This window comes from Caretta caretta, chromosome 8 (assembly GCF_965140235.1).
Source record: "Caretta caretta isolate rCarCar2 chromosome 8, rCarCar1.hap1, whole genome shotgun sequence".
NCBI lineage: Eukaryota > Metazoa > Chordata > Testudines > Cheloniidae > Caretta > Caretta caretta.
Genome location: NC_134213.1, coordinates 63,999,315 through 64,016,926, shown reverse-complemented (window position 1 = coordinate 64,016,926; position 17,612 = coordinate 63,999,315). Strand labels below are relative to the sequence as shown.

The window sequence follows — 17,612 nt, the reverse complement described above, 5'->3', positions numbered from 1 at the left end:
AGAGCTATAGCAGGGCAGTAACAGAAAGAGCGTTAAAAGTCTTGGACCATCAGAATAAGAGTAAAATCAGTAAATAGCTGACATGATAAAGTGCAGGAGAAAGATCCTTTGGAGGCATAGTCTCATCCATATGGGGTTTTCTTGCTTACATGACATTAGTACTAATGGAAATTATGTTTTATTAATACCCACATGCTGAAAGGACAATTAAGTCTTTGAAGACTGGTATATTTCAAGTCTTCTAGGAATGATAAAATCTAATTGGAAAATTTCAGGCTAATACAGTATTTAATATGTCTTTCACAGATTTGACTGTTCAATAGGTATTTTTTCTATTAGTTATGTTTTCTTTCCGACTAAGGTCTTTGACAAGCTATTTTGGTTAACAAGGTCAACATTATTTTTTTGTGGTTTATAACAAAAGAAGACTTAGAATTTATATCAAACTTATATTTCATAGATTGCAAAGTACTTTAGAAAGAGGAAAAGGCAGTTTACAGCCGGACACTGATTCACAGAAAGTGTTTAAGTCTGTGCCTAACTATAAACATGAGTAGCTCCACTGAAGTAAATGAAATAATTTTTTCTCTATATTCAGGAATGTGATAAAGTATCTTGCTGAATCAGTGCCTAAATGCCCAGAGATTTGTATATCACTTTTTAAATCTATTTATTTATTTTATTTTTAAAGTCCAAGTTTTAAATTAATGTATTTGGAAAATGCATCTCCAAGATATAAGATAGGGCAACAAAAATGGGGATTTATAGTGATCATCATAGTGAAATAACCATATCAATTTCTCTGGCAAGATTGGCAAGTTTGTAAAGGTGACCACTGCACAAGTGAAGGCTGTTCCAGATCATATTATGCTTCTTGGAGCCAAGTATTCCTTTCTTAAAACTTTCCAAATTATTTGTAGTAAGAATCTCTGGTGGGAGGAGCCTGAGATACACAACTGCATTATATTCATAGCATTTCTTTATCCCAGATAGAGGTGGTGGTAGAACAAATTATAGCTACCTTATACAGTTGCCCAGTGCCCTGTACTTCCTTGATCTCTGCAAGCTAACACCTAATCCACCAATCACAATACCACTTGCTCTCTTTAAAGAATAACAGGTTATTACCTGATCCAGGATCAGACTTTGCAACTGTCTTAGTTTCACCTTCTTAGCATTCCCAAAAATCATACCCAGACTCTTGTAAATCTTCTTGGGTCTGGTTTTATTAAGACAATGCAATTCAAGTATCTACTTAAACCAAAACAAGTGTTTCCCCCACTCCAGTTTTTCAGTCCCTCGTTGAGCTCGACAGTTCTTTGCCAACCCCAAAGTCCTGCTGCCTAGTGTTTACTCAAACCTCCTCGTCTTAAGGGTTCTGTCCCTGTATTTCAGCGCAGCCAGCTAGCTCCAGCCAGACCTTTCCATACAGCTGTCATGGAGAGTCTCTCCCCCATCTCTTGTGAGAACCTTCTAATTTCCTTCTTCTCTTCCCTGAAGTATGCTGAGCAGACGCCCCTTTGTGTGCTTCAATCCCCATCACATAGGAAGGAAGCTGACAAGTTACAGGTGTGGCTTAGCCTAACTCCCTTAAAAGGCCAGCCCACCCTGTGACAGGCCTCCTTCTGCATCTCAAGTCTGTGCCAGTCACCAAACAGAGATAAAAGTCTTTCTTGATGTCACCAATACATAGATTTTGCCATTACCATGGTAGCTAGCAAACACACAAATGTAATCTTTATGCTAGTCATGATTGATGGACTGCAAAGACTGCTGGTATATACAAGCAAGCTCTCAGATTCCAAGGCCAAGAGAAACCATGGTGATCATCTAGTCTGACCACCTGTATAACACAGGCCATAGAACTTCCCCAAATTAACTCCTAGAGAATCTTTTACATAAACATCCCATTTTGATTTAAAAATTGTCCATGATGGAAGGATCCTTGGTAAATTGCTCCAATGGTAAATTACACTCTCTGTGAAAAATTTACGCCTTATTTCCAATCTGAATTTGTCTAGCTTCAACTTCTAGGAATTGGATTGTGTTACAGCTTTCTCTGCTAGAATAAAGAGCCCATTATTAAATATTTATTCCCCATGTAGATACTTACAGACTATAATCAGGTCACCCCTTTACTTCTCTTTGTTAAACTACATGGATTGAGCTCCTTGATTCTCTCTCTATAATCAGATTTTCTAATCCTTTAATCATTCTTGTGGCTCTTCTCTGAACCCTTTATGTTTCCAAAATCCTTCTTGAATTTTGGACACCAGAACTGGACACAATATTCCAGCATCAGTCACACCAGTGTCAAATACAGAGATAAAATAACCTCCCGACTCTTACTTGAGATTCCTCTGTTCATGCATCCAAAGATCAAATTAGTTCTTTTAGTCACAGCATGGCACTGCAATCTCACGTTCTACTGATTATCCACCACAACCATCAAATCTTTTTCAGAGTCACTGATTCCCGGAACAGAGTTCCCAATCCTATAAGTGTGGCCTACATTCTTTGTTCCTATACATTGACATTTAGCCATATAAAAAGGCACATTGTTTGCTTGTGCCAAGCTTACCAAGCGATCCAGATTGGTCTGTATTAGTTCATTAGTTCCTTTTCATTATTTACCATTTGTCCAATTTTTTGGGTCATCTGCAAACTTTATCAGTGACGATTTTAGGTTTTCTTCCCATTCATTGATAAAATATTAAATTGCATAGCACTAAGAAAAGATCCCTATGGGACCCCACTAGAAATTCACCTTTTCAGTGATGATTTCCTGTTTACAGTTACATGTTGGGGCCGGTCAGTTATCCAGCTTTTAATCCATTTAATGTATGCTATGTTAATTTTATAGAATTCTAGTTTTGTAATCAAGTTGATATGCGGTACCAAGTCAAACGTCTTTCAGAAGTTTAAGCATCTTACATAAACACTAAGCTTTATCAGCTAAACTTGTAATCTCATAAAAAAGTCAAGTTGGTTGGACAGGATCTATTTCTGATAAACCCATGTTGACTGGCATTAATTATATTACCTTCCTTTTAATTCTTTAGTAATCAAGTCCTGTATCAGCTGCTCAGCTATCTTCCCTGGGATCAGTGTCCGACTGACAGGCCTGCTTGATTGGTTTGCCCCCTCAAGCGCATCAACTTCAATGGAAGTTGGATCAGGTCATCCGTCATGACAATTTTATTCTATTTTATTATAATTTACTGGTTTGGGTTTTATTATTTAAAAAACCCAAAACATCTGTATGCAGCTATCCTAACACCTCAGTCCTCTAAACTTATTTCCAAATTCACAATACGAAAGCACAATAAAAAAAAAAGTCCTTCAGTTGTTTATATCCAACTCTAATTATTGCTTACCAGTAGTCAAATAAAAATAGGTAAATTAAATAAATCAATGTGTAAAAAAAAAATTTGCATTTTCAGAACAGGTTCCAAGGTTTCAGACTAGGAGCTGAAAGGGTAAGTGAGAAAACATATGCACACAATCTGGGTACAAAACTAAATTATTCAGGCACTCAACTGCCAAATACTAAATGTGAGTGCTTGAATAATTTAGTTTTGCAACCAGACTCTGTGTGCGCTCCTTTTTGAGGCTCCCATTTTGTTCTTGTAGCGATGCTGTACTTGTTTTGAAGAGGTTTTTTCAGAACATTTGTTATTTTTATATTTTTGGGGAAATTCAAAGAATTTATTTATTTTGGCCTTGAACTTTTTATTATTTGGTCACACTTGCATCACCAGCTTTTCTATCCATTGCTCTTTGCTATGTCTGCTGCCCTAATGTCCTTCCCCCATCTGGTCTGCAGTAGTGACCAAAGGCAGCATTGTCCTTTCTCCTTTTTCACTCCTGTCTTGGTTCAATTCTTTTGCTTAATTCTCCTCATGTCTCCTGTTCCATCACCTGATTCTCCTCTTACAGCTAAAACCCTTGTCATGCATATTTCTTTTGCTTTCTTCTTTGTCCCTCAGCTGTGTTGGTGGTTTTCTTAGTAATATCCAAGATGAGGAGGGAATCATCAGAGACTATTAAAACTCTCAAACAAAGACTAGAAAGAGTCTGTCCGAGGATTTCAAAACAAGAAATGGGTAAGTAGATATATTGGGAAGAGCAACACTAACAGAGGGGAGCAGAACTGTCATAAGCAGGGATTGAACTACATTGTGACATCAAATATTCAGAGCACTAAAAGCCCCAGTCTTGACTGATGAGACAGTCTTTTCTCTGCTCAGCATCCTCTGGCTCCTACTTCTACTTGTGAGAGAGGTGAGGGAGGAACAGGGATTCCTAGTACAGTATTCAGATGCAACAACGTTTTAAGAACCACATGCCACAATGTTTTACAAGCAATGGAAAAAACCCAAATACTCCTAACAGTAACCACCTCTCCAGTTATTCCTTTCAAGAGTCACACAGACCAATACTCTCCCCTCTTCCTTTTAAAGTTCCTTAAGTTACATTACAGCCATTTTCAACAATATACTCTAAATAGCAAACAATAGCTGAAGGGGACACCCTTCAGTACTAACCTCTTTTTACACTATAGTCTAAAATTTTGCATTTTCCAGATAAAATACATTTTTTTGCCAGAAACACACAGGCTTTCTGTATTTACTAGCTGTATTCAGCTAAGCCACCCCTTGGGCTTCAGCATCTCAGGTGCCACCAAGCCTATGCAGAAGTGGGAGCCTGATCAAGAAAAACCACACATCTCCTCTCTCCTTCTTTCGTTCATAGTAAAACCCTAAAGGCCTAAATTTCTTTAGAATGTATTAGATATTTGCAAAGGAAAACAGTGATAGCTCTTAAAAAACAAAAACATAAAAACAACCAACAGCCTCCGGGTTTAAATTCCTAACTCTTCAATGAAACAAAAATTAAACAAATTCACCTTCCCTGCACAAACATTATAGATCAGATGTAAAAAAGGAAAGACACCTTCAGGTACTTTTTAAGTAACTGTAGGTTTTGTGTTTGACCAAGTTCTAGCATCAGACGTGCAGCATGTTGTACTGAGTATTTCTTAGGATATGATGCAAGAGCAGGGAGAGTGCTTAGGGTTGGAGACTGGGTCAAGATTCCTAGAATCCACTTTTGGCTCTTCTATGGACTCTCAGTGTCACCTGGGTCAAGACAATTGCTCTGTGCTTCAGGCTTCCCTTCTATAAAATGGGGACAATTGAGCCATTTTGCAGAGGACCATAGTTAAGTTTACCCCAGGATAAGCCCTATTGGCTTAGTAATACTTGCCTACTTCATGAGACTACTCTGAGGCCTACCTCACTTTTGTGACGTAGCTATAGTTCCCTACATAAAAGGCGCTAAACAAGTGCAAAGGATTGCTTTGCATCAGCAAATCTTATCTTGTTTAAAACTGTCCATTCTGATGTCAGCTTTTTGCAAGCACATGGTAATCTCCACAGGATAGAAACAAAAAGATGTGTTGCTGAAGATGGAGGGAGCAGAAGAAGAGGAGCGACTTGCTGAAGAGCAAGTTCTTCCTCCTATTGACTCTACACACATAATTTAAAGGGCCAAAATGGCCAGCATGTAGTAATTCAGGAAATGGTACTGAATTGAATGGCAGTTATAGAATATCAGGGTTGAAAGGGGCCTCAGGAGGTCATCTAGTCCAATCCCCTGCTCAAAGCAGGACCAATCCTCAATTTTTGCCCTAGATCCCTAACTGACTCCCTCAAGGATTGAACTCACAACCCTGAGCTATCCCTCCCCCCACTGTTCATACAGTTCTGTTTTAATTCAAGAATTACAAATGAAATGCAAATCTATAAACCAAACATGACAAAAATCCATTGTATTTCATAAACTCAGAGAAAAAAACACAGCTTCCTCAATGGGTCATAGTGGCAAATGCCACCCATGGGCACATTTTTGATTTAGCAGCCTCTGTAAAACTATTGTGTTTAATTTATGGCAGCCAAGTCATGAAACTGGTGAACCAGTGACACAGTGCACCACAACTACAGTCTGGTGCTTCAAAATAAAGTAAAAGCCAGGCAAAGCTCAGTTCACAAAGCAAACAGTCTCAAACAGAGTAGACAGAGAAGGGAACACAGGAAGAGAAAGATGATGTGACAATTTATTTGGTAATTGTGAAGGGCTCTGTAAAATAATCATGTTAACCAGAACACTGGTCTTCCTGCCTCATCAAAATTTCCCTAATAGTCTGTCAAGCAGCCTTGAGCCAAAAGGTACCAGTAACAGAGAAAGTAGACTCAAAAAATCAACCACTGAATGGCTTACATGGTAAAACATTCCTAAAAATAATGGACAAGACTGCTGCACTCTCACACTTTGGGCATACATTTGAATTAAAGGAACAAGCTGGAGTCACTTTAGCAGAACACTGAGAAGACAACCAGTATGTCCCCAAAGCTAGTTCCCTGCGGATCCACATTTGTACCTTTTCCGGGACTTGAACCTTCAGCATATGACGCAAGACAGAGGTAAATTGTAACAAGAGTTTATAACTGACAGACAAAAGCGCTGAGATAGTTTTTCTTAAAAATTATTAGCATGATTAAAACTATAAGCTTATGTTTTACTCCTTGTTTGAGAGTGACTGGTGGGTACCCTTTCATGCCAGGCAGAAAAACAGAGTTAATGTCTTAATAAAGCATTTTTTCAGTTGAGGATTGACAATTTTTTGAATGTTTAGTTCTTGATAAAACACTTGTATCTTAGTGATGACTGAATATTTAATAAAGCTATTATTTCTCAGGGATAAAGCCATTGTTTTTGCAGTGTTAGCTGTCCTGTAAGTTTCTGTGAAAGCACTTTATTTGTAAATGTAGTCTGGGATTTTCGAAAGAGCTAAAGGGAATTAGGTGCCTAATTCCCATTGAAATCCAGTGGGAGTTGGGTGCCAAACTCCCTTATATTATTTTGAAAATTCCAGGCTCCGTATTAAATATAATAAGTTGCAAAAGTTCCCTGGGTGAATCCTAAGTCAATTGTATCATCTTTATGCAATACTGCCTCATACTATCCTTTATTTAATGGAGTTCCTAATCTGATATGTTGTTTGTTCTTAAACAATTATACCCCTCCTGTTTATAAAACATTATAATGTCAATTCCCTGCATATTTTTAAATCACTTCACAATTTTATACTTTCATAAATTAAGTGCATTGAAGTCATTGAATCCATTGTGAAAGAGGTTGCTTTACAACTGAACAGAGATGATCTTTGTGTCACAGCATCAGTTCTTTTCTTTCTGAAGCCTTTAGATTACGACTGCAGCACAGATGGGTTCTAACCACCTCATTGATGTCACCAGTCAATGGAATAATTCCATCTAATGAAAGAGAAGTAATGCTAACAAGCTTCTATTACAGAAAATATTGGTTATGAGCCAGGAAAAATACTGTATTATAAGCACACAGAAGAAGATAGACAGACTCCGTTAAGGTCTTTTTTTTTATGCTGGACATTTGCAACAATAAACGTCTCTTCCTAAAATATATAATACTAAAGTACAGTATGTACATATGTAATTGATGATCAAGAAAGCTTTAATGAAGTCCTTTCTGGAAAAAAACAGTAGAGTCAAAAAGTTTGGTATATCTGACATTAAAATATATATAAAGCTAATGGTGCTGATAGGTTTTAGAATTATCTGCAGCCTGCTAAGCACTCATTTCCATTTATTTCATATAAATAGTTAGGCGGTTTTTCTATCTATATGAACACCTGCATTCTCCTTTCTCTGGACAGTCTCCATGACAGTGTTTTTTGTACTGCTGAATTGTTGATTTTCTGAGGCAGCTGGAATAAAGGTAGGAACTAGAAAAGGGGAAGAAGTTCACTCTGAAAAGTGTGAAGTTGAAAGCAGATGAACTGAAACTGAACTGATTATTAAACTCAAAACCTACTGTGAAATAACGGTAAATTTGAGACTAAAGCACACCAAAGATACATAGCTATATCATCATCCATCTCATTATTGTAGCACACACAGTGAACATTATGGCACATTTTCTCAAGTCAGTTTCCCACCCTACTGAGGAATATAGATCTCTTTAAAGGAGAGTGTAACAACACAGCCTACATGTACATATTTTATTTACTACTAATCAGTATACTGTGCTTATTAGTGATTTTAAAATTACTGTGACTAGAGCTCTGCAAATGAGCTGAAAAAAAGTCTATACCTGAAGAGTTTACCGCTAAAAGCTTAAGTCAGCACAATATAGACCAACACAAGACAAAGAGGAAGGTGCGGCCATTTCACAGTAGCCTCACAGAAGAGGCAGGTCGTTAGGAATACTTTGAAGGAAAAGAAGTTGAACATTGACCACAAGATTGACCCAATTGTAAGGGGTGGTGAAAACATAGGCACAAAGTCGAGAGTGGCTGTAAGAGTCAGAGAGACCAATCCAGAGAAAAGGTTAGTGGAACACAGGGAGCAGGAAGAAATGTAAGAAGATTTATAGGTGGCTGAAGGGTTGTGTAGAGCCTTGAAAGTGGAGGAGACCACTACCTCTAATTTGGAAAATTGGGAAGGAAAGCAAAAGGACACAAGAAGAAATCTATAGCCAGTAGAGTTATACATTTGATTAATAAATATAAATAGTCTTGATATAATAGTCTTCTGTAAGGCATTTGACTTGGTACAATGTGATATCTTGATTAATAAACTAGAATGATAAAAAAGTCAATATAGAACACATTACATGAATTAAAAACTGACTGACAGGTCCAAAAATGTAATTTAAAAGAAGATAGACTCATTAAGCATGTGTTATTTCAGTAGGATTCTTCAGGGATCAGTTCTTGACCCTCGCTATTTGACATTTTTATCAAAGCTTTGGGGGGAGAAGGGTCATCTGTGATAAAATCTGTAGATGACACTGTGACACTCTGTATCTCGAGGGAACCCTGCACCCCCATACTCATCCTTATAATATGATTGTGTGGTATCCAATGCAAAGTTTGTCATGTTGGGTGTCTTCAGAAGGCTCATGATGCACTGAGCATTGTTGTTATAGTAATGCTATAGGTTGTAATTTCATGTGTATAGTTATGAGGCTGACAATGTGTCCTCGTGGCTTAAAACAAGCCCAGGCAAAACTCTCAAGGAACAGAGGGGCAGTTCACACCTCTTCAGGGCATGTATGGGACAAACCCAGCCCAGCCTCACAGGAACAAAGGACACTGGCCTAGGCAGCAACAAAGGATCTGTTGGACTCTCAAGTGAGTCACCCCCCTTCCCTTGGTCAGTCACGGACTGCAAAGAGATAATGCTCACCTGACCCCAATGTGGGGGAGGGGGGGCAAAGCCAAGAGGGAAGAAAGAACATGATGAAAGGGAGAGACATTTGCCAAGCTCTTCCTCTCTCTTCCACCTCCATCTACAGACAGCACTACCAAGCGACTGAAGCGCTGATCAAAGAGGAGAGCCTGGCTGAAGCAACCAGCCAGCCTGTAGTGAGAAGCATCTAAGTTTGTAAGGGCACTGAAAGTGTTAAGATCAGCTTAGAATGTGTTTTGCTTTTATTTCATTTGACCAAATCTGACTTGTGCTTTGACTTATATCACTTAAAATCTATCTTTTATAGTTAATAAATGTATTTGTTTATTCTACCTGAAGCAGGGCATTTGGTTTGAAGTGTGTCAAAGACTCCCCTTGGGATAACAAGCGTGGTACATATCAATTTCTTTGTTAAATTGACAAACACATATAATCTTGCAGCGTCCAGGAGGCATAACTGGACACTGTAAGATGGAGGTTCCTAGGGTTGTGTCTGGGACTGGAGATATTTGCTAGTGTCATTCGGTTGCACAATCCAAGCAGTTTACATGCCAGCGACTGTGCGTGAACATCCCACTCCTGGGATCCACTTCTTACAGCAGAGCAGGGTAAGGCTGGCTCCCAGAATCGAGGATTGGAGTGACCTAGCAGATCACCGGTCCAGTTAACAACAGGGGAATGTCACAGTGGTGCAGTGATCAGAGTGTATGTACAGCTTGTTACTCCAAGTGGAGTTCAGATTTTAAGCACTGATATTTGTGATTTTAAGTGAGTCTTAAGTGCAATGGCTAAGAACAGCCAGGAGGAGATCACAGTTTTGTAATTTTCTGTTTGCTTAGTTCGGGAAAGGGAAGTAGGAACAGAAAAGCAGGAAAATGAGTGAAAGCAGTGAAGTGATTGAGAAGTTGGAGCCATCAATGATAGAGATTCCACAACCCCCTTTAGAAGCCTATTCAAGTGCTTAGCTGCTCTTATAGTTAGAAAGCTTTCCCTAATATCTCTCGTGCTGCAGATTAAGTCCATTATTTCTTATCGTACTTTCAGTGGACATGAAGAATGACTGATTCCCTTCCTCTTTATAACAGCCCTTAACATATTTGAAGACTTAACAGGTCTCCCCCTCAGTCTTCTTTTCTTAAGACTAAGCATGCCCAGTTTTTTTTAATGTTTCTCCATAGGTCAGTTTTTCTAAACTTTTTATCATTGGTGTTGCTCTCCTCTGAGCTTTCTCTAATTTATCCACATTCTTCCTCAAGTGTGGTGCTCACAATTGGACACAGTACTTCCAGCTGAGGCTTCACTAAGTACAACGAGGCAGTTACCTCCAGTGTCTTACATATCACACTCCTTTTAATACATGCCAGAATGTTAACCTTTTTTGCAACTACACGTTATTGACTCATATTCAGTTGGTGATTTCAATTTGAATTATTTTCTTAAAAAGTGCTGGGAACATAATTTACAGACCATAGGGCCTGTTCCTGCACTATTGAACTAATGAGAGGTTTAGCATTTACTCGTTCAACAGGCACAGAATCAATCAAGACCATAGGACTTTTTTTTTTAACCAGAGCATGAAGGATTCTGAGTATGTACCCTAGATATTATGGAATTGAAACCAGCATTATTATTTAATTGGAAGAAATGCATGATTACTTGAGAACATTCTGCCTCACAGAAGAAATTAAACCAGCTTTTAAAGTGCATGGGAAAATGGAGAGAATTCTTTTCTGCACAGAAATATTGGAAGATAATTAATATTTCATATCTCACCATATCATTTTAATACAGCGCTATCCCGTATCTGTGTATGGTTCTTAAAGGCAGTTTTATATAACTAACTAAGCTCAGTTAGTTGCAGGAAGATTTATGACCCTGTCTCACTAATCATTTGTTGTAACATCTCTTTGAAGTGTTTAAAATCCCCAAACAAAAAGAAAAAACAAAACTAGTTTTATAAGCTGGTAAAGGCTGCCATGGTTTTATCAACCTGGCACTTGTACATTTAATTAGGAAGGGAGAGAGCTGACCTTTTTATAGGACAAATGGGGCCAGCATTTTCTCAATGTAGCAGATGCAAAATTTTATTTTGTGCAATCTGCTAAGACCTGCTCAGAATTTTTATTGCTGCCATTTGGGTTTCTTCCACTAACTAAGGAAGAAGTATTGGGGAGCCTTATTCTCTCTGGATGACCTGCTGGGACACATTAATGGAGTTGCCATGCACAAGGGTTATTCATGGCTAATTGGCCATTATTCTGTCCTTGGCTGACAGCTCATTTCAGTGGAAATGGCCAAGCAAGGAAGGGAATGAATGCTTTACTGTCTTCTACAATGACAGTGTGGTATCAGCCAGGATTTCTTTTGGTGTCACCCATTGTAGTCAGCCCCTCTGTACACCCACCAGCAAAAGGTTAATCGTTTAAAATGTAAAAAAAGGCTCTGGATCCTGTGTATGCAAAATGCCAGTGAAATTAGAATGGATGTGCTCAGGTGTGGGGTGGATGGAACTTAACATTGCTAATGCAGATCAACTAATTTTTTTAAGCCAAAATTTTAAAAAGAAACCAAAAACCAAAAAACCAACAACCCCAAACTCCAAACTTGGATAAACTGAATCCAAATTAGAATGGCAAACTTGTTAAGCTGTAGTAGTAATTTTGTAATTTAGAAGAAATTAGAAGGGATAATGGGTAATACTGCTTATTGGCTTGTTAGCCATAGCAAGCAATTCATACTACTTATATGGTTTTACAGTGCATGAAACATTTCAAAGGAGAATTATAGCAGTAAGGTCAGTACAGTACATGCAATATAGCTAGGTCATTCAGGAGCAGCTGTGTAACATCTTCCTTATAGTCCACAGACGACATAAGAAAATAACTTTGAGTCACCATTTCAACAAAATGTTTCCTTCTATAATGAGAGGAAACATTAAGGACAATAAAGCAAAAGTAAATGTTAGATCTTAATTTAAAACCTGTTTAATTTCTACTCATGCTATTTTACAGAACAACATATTTTTACATAGCATACTTAATACACAATGTCCTACAGTCTTGGCAGCCAAACATGCAGATACAGGTAACCCAGGTGCTGTATAATATTCAGATCACCCACAATTCTGCAGGGCTCTTGAGAATATTTTACTTTGACTTTTTGGTTTATTAAAAGAAAACCAATAAAAATCCCTGTGTACAAAAGTATCGGGGGTAGCCGTGTTAGTCTGTATCCACAAAAACAACCTGGGAGTGGCTGGCTCATTACACTCCCTAGAACACAAAAGCAGCTTTGCCTCTCCTGGAAGTGGCACCTCCTCATCTATTGTTGAGAATGGACTACATCTACCCTGATCGAATTGGCCCTGTCTACACTGGTTCTCCACTTGTCAGATAACTCCCTTCTCTTCATGTGTCAGTATATTTATGTCTGCATCTGTAATTTTCACTCCATGCATCTCAAGTGAGGTTTTTACACACAAAAGCTTATGCTCAAATAAATCTGTTAGTCTTTAAGGTGCCACCAGACTCCTTGTTGTTTTTGTGTAAAAAGATGCATCTAGTCCTATATTAGTTTTAGTTCAGCTGCATTTAGTGGAGATTAAATTTGGTAAAGCATGAGGTCCTATTTTAAACAAGTTGTTTAGTTTGATGGCATATTGGGTAGCTGACAGATGCAAGAAATAGTTAATATTTTGATACAGACCACCTCCAAAAGCTGCCAGAGGATCTGTAGTGGAGCCTGTGCTCTGAAGTTCCCCTTCTTCAGGCTGCAAAGTTGGATGACTAAGCTGAGGAGTTGGCAGCCACAAGGAGGGCAGCAGCATTTCATCTTTCCAATGAATGCGTGCAGGCAGGCCCAGATCTGAGCCAGGGCCGCCCGGGGGAGGAGGGGGAAAGTGGAGCAATTTGTCTTAGACCCATGGACCCACAGGGGCCCCCACGAGAGTTTTCGGGGGCAATTTGTCAGCGGGGATCCTTCCGCTCCATGTCTTCAGCGAAGTGCCCTGAAGACCCGGAGCAGAATAACCCCCACCGCCGAAGACCCCAGGCCCCCTGAATCCTCTGGGCGGCCCTGATCTGAGCTCTCTCCCATTGTTTTGGGGCTGCTCTCGCTCAGCATGACCAGGAAGTAGGAGGACCAGGAACTCTGGCTGTTCTGTAGGAGGCCTAAGTTCTGTGCAGTCAGAGTCCAGCAATGTCCTGCTGAGGGAGTGGAAGCAGCTGATGCGGGCATTTCCTGTACTGCAGTGTCAGTAGTAGGCAACTATTGGTCTTGCCATTGTGTTTTCCTCTTCCCTGTCTCTCCCTAGAACATATGGAGATGTGGTAGGCTCCCAAGAGGTCAGCTAGTCAAGGTTTGAAGTTTCACACCAGAATTTTGGGCAGCTGGAGCAAATGAAGAAAGTTTGAAGCTGTGGACCTAACGTTATTATGATGTGCTAGCAGAAGGCCAGAATGTTTCCTACCAGGTTCCATTTTTATGCCTTGTGCCCCATGAGAAAGGGGGACGAAGGGAGACAAAGGAAAAAACATGAAAATCCAACCATTAAAATAGCTACATTATGTGTAAAACAGATGCACTGTAATAAAACTACATATAAAAAGCTAGAAATAGGGACCATCAGAATTCTCTGCATTTGCTTTATTAATGCTATGCAGAACTACTCAGGCTCCTGCGCGGCCACTGACCCTCGGTGTCCACACATTTTCCTTTCCTTCAACACAAGAACAGTTTGGGCAAGGGGGTAGGATATGTCTGGACAAGGGGACCATATGGCCTCGTCAAATCCTCCATAGTTTAGAATGCCTCTCTTTACATATAAATATATCTATCTATCTATGTGCTTCCTCCCCTCCAGTGTCTTTGGGGAACTGCCAGGTCTGGCCACTCCCCACAAGAAGCTGGAGGATATTTAGGACGGGTTGGTAAGCAATCCTACACACACACACGCACACAGGGTTACTCCCTGCTCCTGATGACAGCAGCTTTTTGATTGGTTGAGAAAGCATATAAAATAGATTCTCCTTTCCCTTTGTCACCACAAAACAGGCTCAACCAGAGGACAAGAAAACTATATCATGGAACCCAACTAGACTGACAAGTAAAAGAAGCAATGAGATGCAAAATGATATCCTTTAAAAAGTGGAAGTTAAATCCTATTGAGGAAAATAGAAAGGAGCATAAACTCTGGCAAATGTAAAAAAAAAAAAAGAAAAAAAAAGAAGAGCACTCAAGGATGACAGGGCCATTGCAGCGAAACTAAATGAGTTCTTTGCATCAGTCTTCATGACTGAGGATGTGAGGGAGAAGCCCAAACCTAAGCCATTCTTTTCAGGTGACAAATCTGAGGGACTGTCCCAGATTGAGGTGTCAGAGGAGATTTTGGAACAAATTGATAAACTAAACAGTAATATGTCACCAGGACCAGATGGTATTCACCCAAGAGTTCTGAAGGAACTCAAATGTGAAATTGTAGAACTACCAACTGTGCTATGTAACCTATCATTAAATCAGCTTCTGTACCTGATGACTTGAGGATAGCTAATATGACACCAATTTTTTAAAAAGGCTCCAGAGGCGATCCCGGCAATTACAGGCCAGTAAGCCTAAAACTAGTTGAAACTATAGTAAAGAACAAAATTCAGACACATACATAATATGATTTGTTGGGGATGAGTCAACATGGCTTTTGCAAAGGGATGTCATGCCTCATCAATCTATTAGAATTCTTTGAGAGGGTCAACAAGCATGTGGAAAAGGGTGATTCAGTGGTTATAGCATACTTATATTTTCAGAAAGTCTTTGCCAACATCCCTCACCAAAGACTCTTAAGCAAAGTAAATTGTCATGAGATAAGAAGGAAGGTCTGCTCGTGGATCAGTAACTAGTTCAAGGATAGGAAACAAAGGGTATGAATAAATTATCAGTTTTCAGAATGGAGAGAGGTACAGTAACTCCCCACTTAATGTCCTCTTGCTTAAAGTTGTTTCGATCTTACGTCCCTGCTCAATTACAGAACATGCTCCATTTAAAGTTGTGCAATGCTTCACTATAACATCATTTGACTGCCTGCTTTGTCCACAGCTGGCAGCCCCCTATCAGCTCCCCTACGCCCCCCACACAATGCCCCCTCTCCGCCGGCAGACCCCAGGGATCAGCGCCTTCCCCATCCTCCCCGTCTCCTGACCACGAGAATCAGCTGGCTTGCGACGTTCAGGAGGTGGGGGAAGGAGCAAGGACACGGTGTGCAGGCTCCCCCTCCCTCCCCTGCCTCCTGAACACCGCAAGCCAGCTGATTGCCGTGGGCAGGAGGCAGGGGAGGGAGGGGGGAGGAGTGAGGATGTGGCATGCGGAGTAAAGGGGGAGGAGGAAGAAGAGGTGCATTAAGGGTGGGGGCTTGGGGGAAGGGGTGGAGTGGGCGGACGGAGGGTTGAGCCCCCCGCCCCTGGTGCTTGGAGAGTAGGGGAAGCTTCCGCTGCTGCTGCGCAATGTGCTTCTCCTAGCTTACAGCACCTTCAACCTCCTTGCCTGCCTCATTGTCTCCAGTGCCAGTGGGCTTTGCCTGTGTGGGGTAAGGCAGGGGCACCTCCCAACTATAGTACTGTACTGTACAGTACAGCAAAAAAAAATTTCCCTGGAACCTAACTGCCCCATTTACATTCATTCTTATGGGGAAATTGGATTCACTTAATATCATTTCACTTAAAGTCACATTTTTCAGGAACCTAACTACAACGTTAAGTGAGGAGTTACTGTAGATAGTGGTGTCCCCCAGAGGTTTCTACTGGGACCAGTACTGTTCAACATATTCATAAAATGATCTGGGGAAAGGTGTAAACAGTGAGGTTGCAAAATTTGCAGATGATACAAAACTACTCAAGGTAGTTAAGGCCAAAGCAGACTGTGAAAAGTCACAAAGGGATTTCACTAAACTGGGTGACTGGGCAACAAAATGGCAGATGAAATTCAATGTTGATGAATGCGAAGTAATGCACATTGGAAAACATAATCCCAACTATACATATAAAATGATGGGTTCTAAATTAGCTGTTACCACTCAAGAAAGAGATCTTGGGAGTCATTGTGGAGAGTTCTCTGAAAACATCCACTTAGTGTGCAGCGGCAGTCAAAAAAAAGTGAACAGAATGTTGGGAATCATTAGGAAAGGGATAGATAATATGTCTGAAAATATCATATTGCCTTTAGCTAAATCCATGGTACACCTCATCTCTAAAAAGATATATTGGAATTGGAAAAGGTACAGAAAAGGGCAACAAAAATCATTAGGGGTATGGAACAGCTTCCCTTTGAGGAAAAATAAATAAGACTGGGACTTTTCAACTAGGAAAAGAGATGACTAAGGGGGATATGATAGAGGTCTATAAAATCCTGAATAGTGTGGAGAAAGGAAATAAGGAAGTGTTATTTACTCCTCGTAACACAGGAACTAGGGGTCACCAAATTAAATTAATAGGCAGCAGGTTTAAAACAAACAAAAGGACTTCACATAATGCACAGTCAAACTGTGGAACTCTTTACCAGATTATGTTGTGAAGGCCAAGACTATAACAGGGTTCAGAAAAGAACTAGATAAGTTCATGGATAGGCTATTAGCCAGGATGAGCAGGGATGGTGTCCCTAGCCTATGTTTACTAGAAGCTGGAAATGGGTGACAGGAGCTGGATCACTTGATGATTACCTGTTTCGTTCATTCCCTATGAAGCACCTGTTTTTGGCCAGTTGGAAGACAGGATACTGGGCTAGACGGACCTTTGGTCTGACCCAGTATTGCCATTCTTATGACATTTTAAATGTTAATCATAACATTTTTGCAATCCTAACAGTAAAGGCAATGTCAAGCAAAAACACTTAACAGTTTACAAAAGGCTCCAAATTGAAATAAGCTTCATAATTTTTTTTAAAAGGTTAAATGATTAAAAACAGGAGCAGTATTTTGTCCAGATCTCCTGAACAGGGGAGGCTACTCTCATATGTGCATAAAATAAGGTGTGTGGGCTCTCCTCTTATATGTGCAGCTGAAGTAAAATTTAAAAGAATATAATCGATCCCCAGCCTCACGTCTACTGGAGAATTGATCCCAAGGTCAGGAAATGGTAATTGGACTACAGCTGTTGACATTCAAACTCTCACTGTGCATGTTTAGAGAATTATTGCTGATATTATTAATTATGAAGGGACCACTTTAACCCAAAGCTGTTGCTTTAAACAGAGGAGAGAGAATTTATATATTTCCTGTTCTAGCAAGGTAAAGTGTGATTGTACCAGCAGAATACCATTCTAAAGAGTTATGGGCAG

General features: G+C 39.8%; 1 protein-coding gene across 8 annotated transcripts in view; it reads left to right on the top strand.

Annotated features, from left to right (window-relative positions):
- The window catches only part of KCNT2 (potassium sodium-activated channel subfamily T member 2), a 296,063-nt gene that overhangs the window by 43,254 nt on the left and 235,197 nt on the right, over positions 1-17,612 (top strand). The window contains exon 1 of one of the 8 annotated variants that reach the window (XM_075131544.1): positions 4,023-4,106. The exons of the other annotated variants lie outside the window; for them this stretch is intronic. The gene's annotated coding sequence lies outside the window, so the exon portion shown is untranslated. Of the gene's footprint in view, positions 1-4,022; positions 4,107-17,612 lie in introns of those variants that run through there. 8 annotated transcript variants of the gene reach the window in all.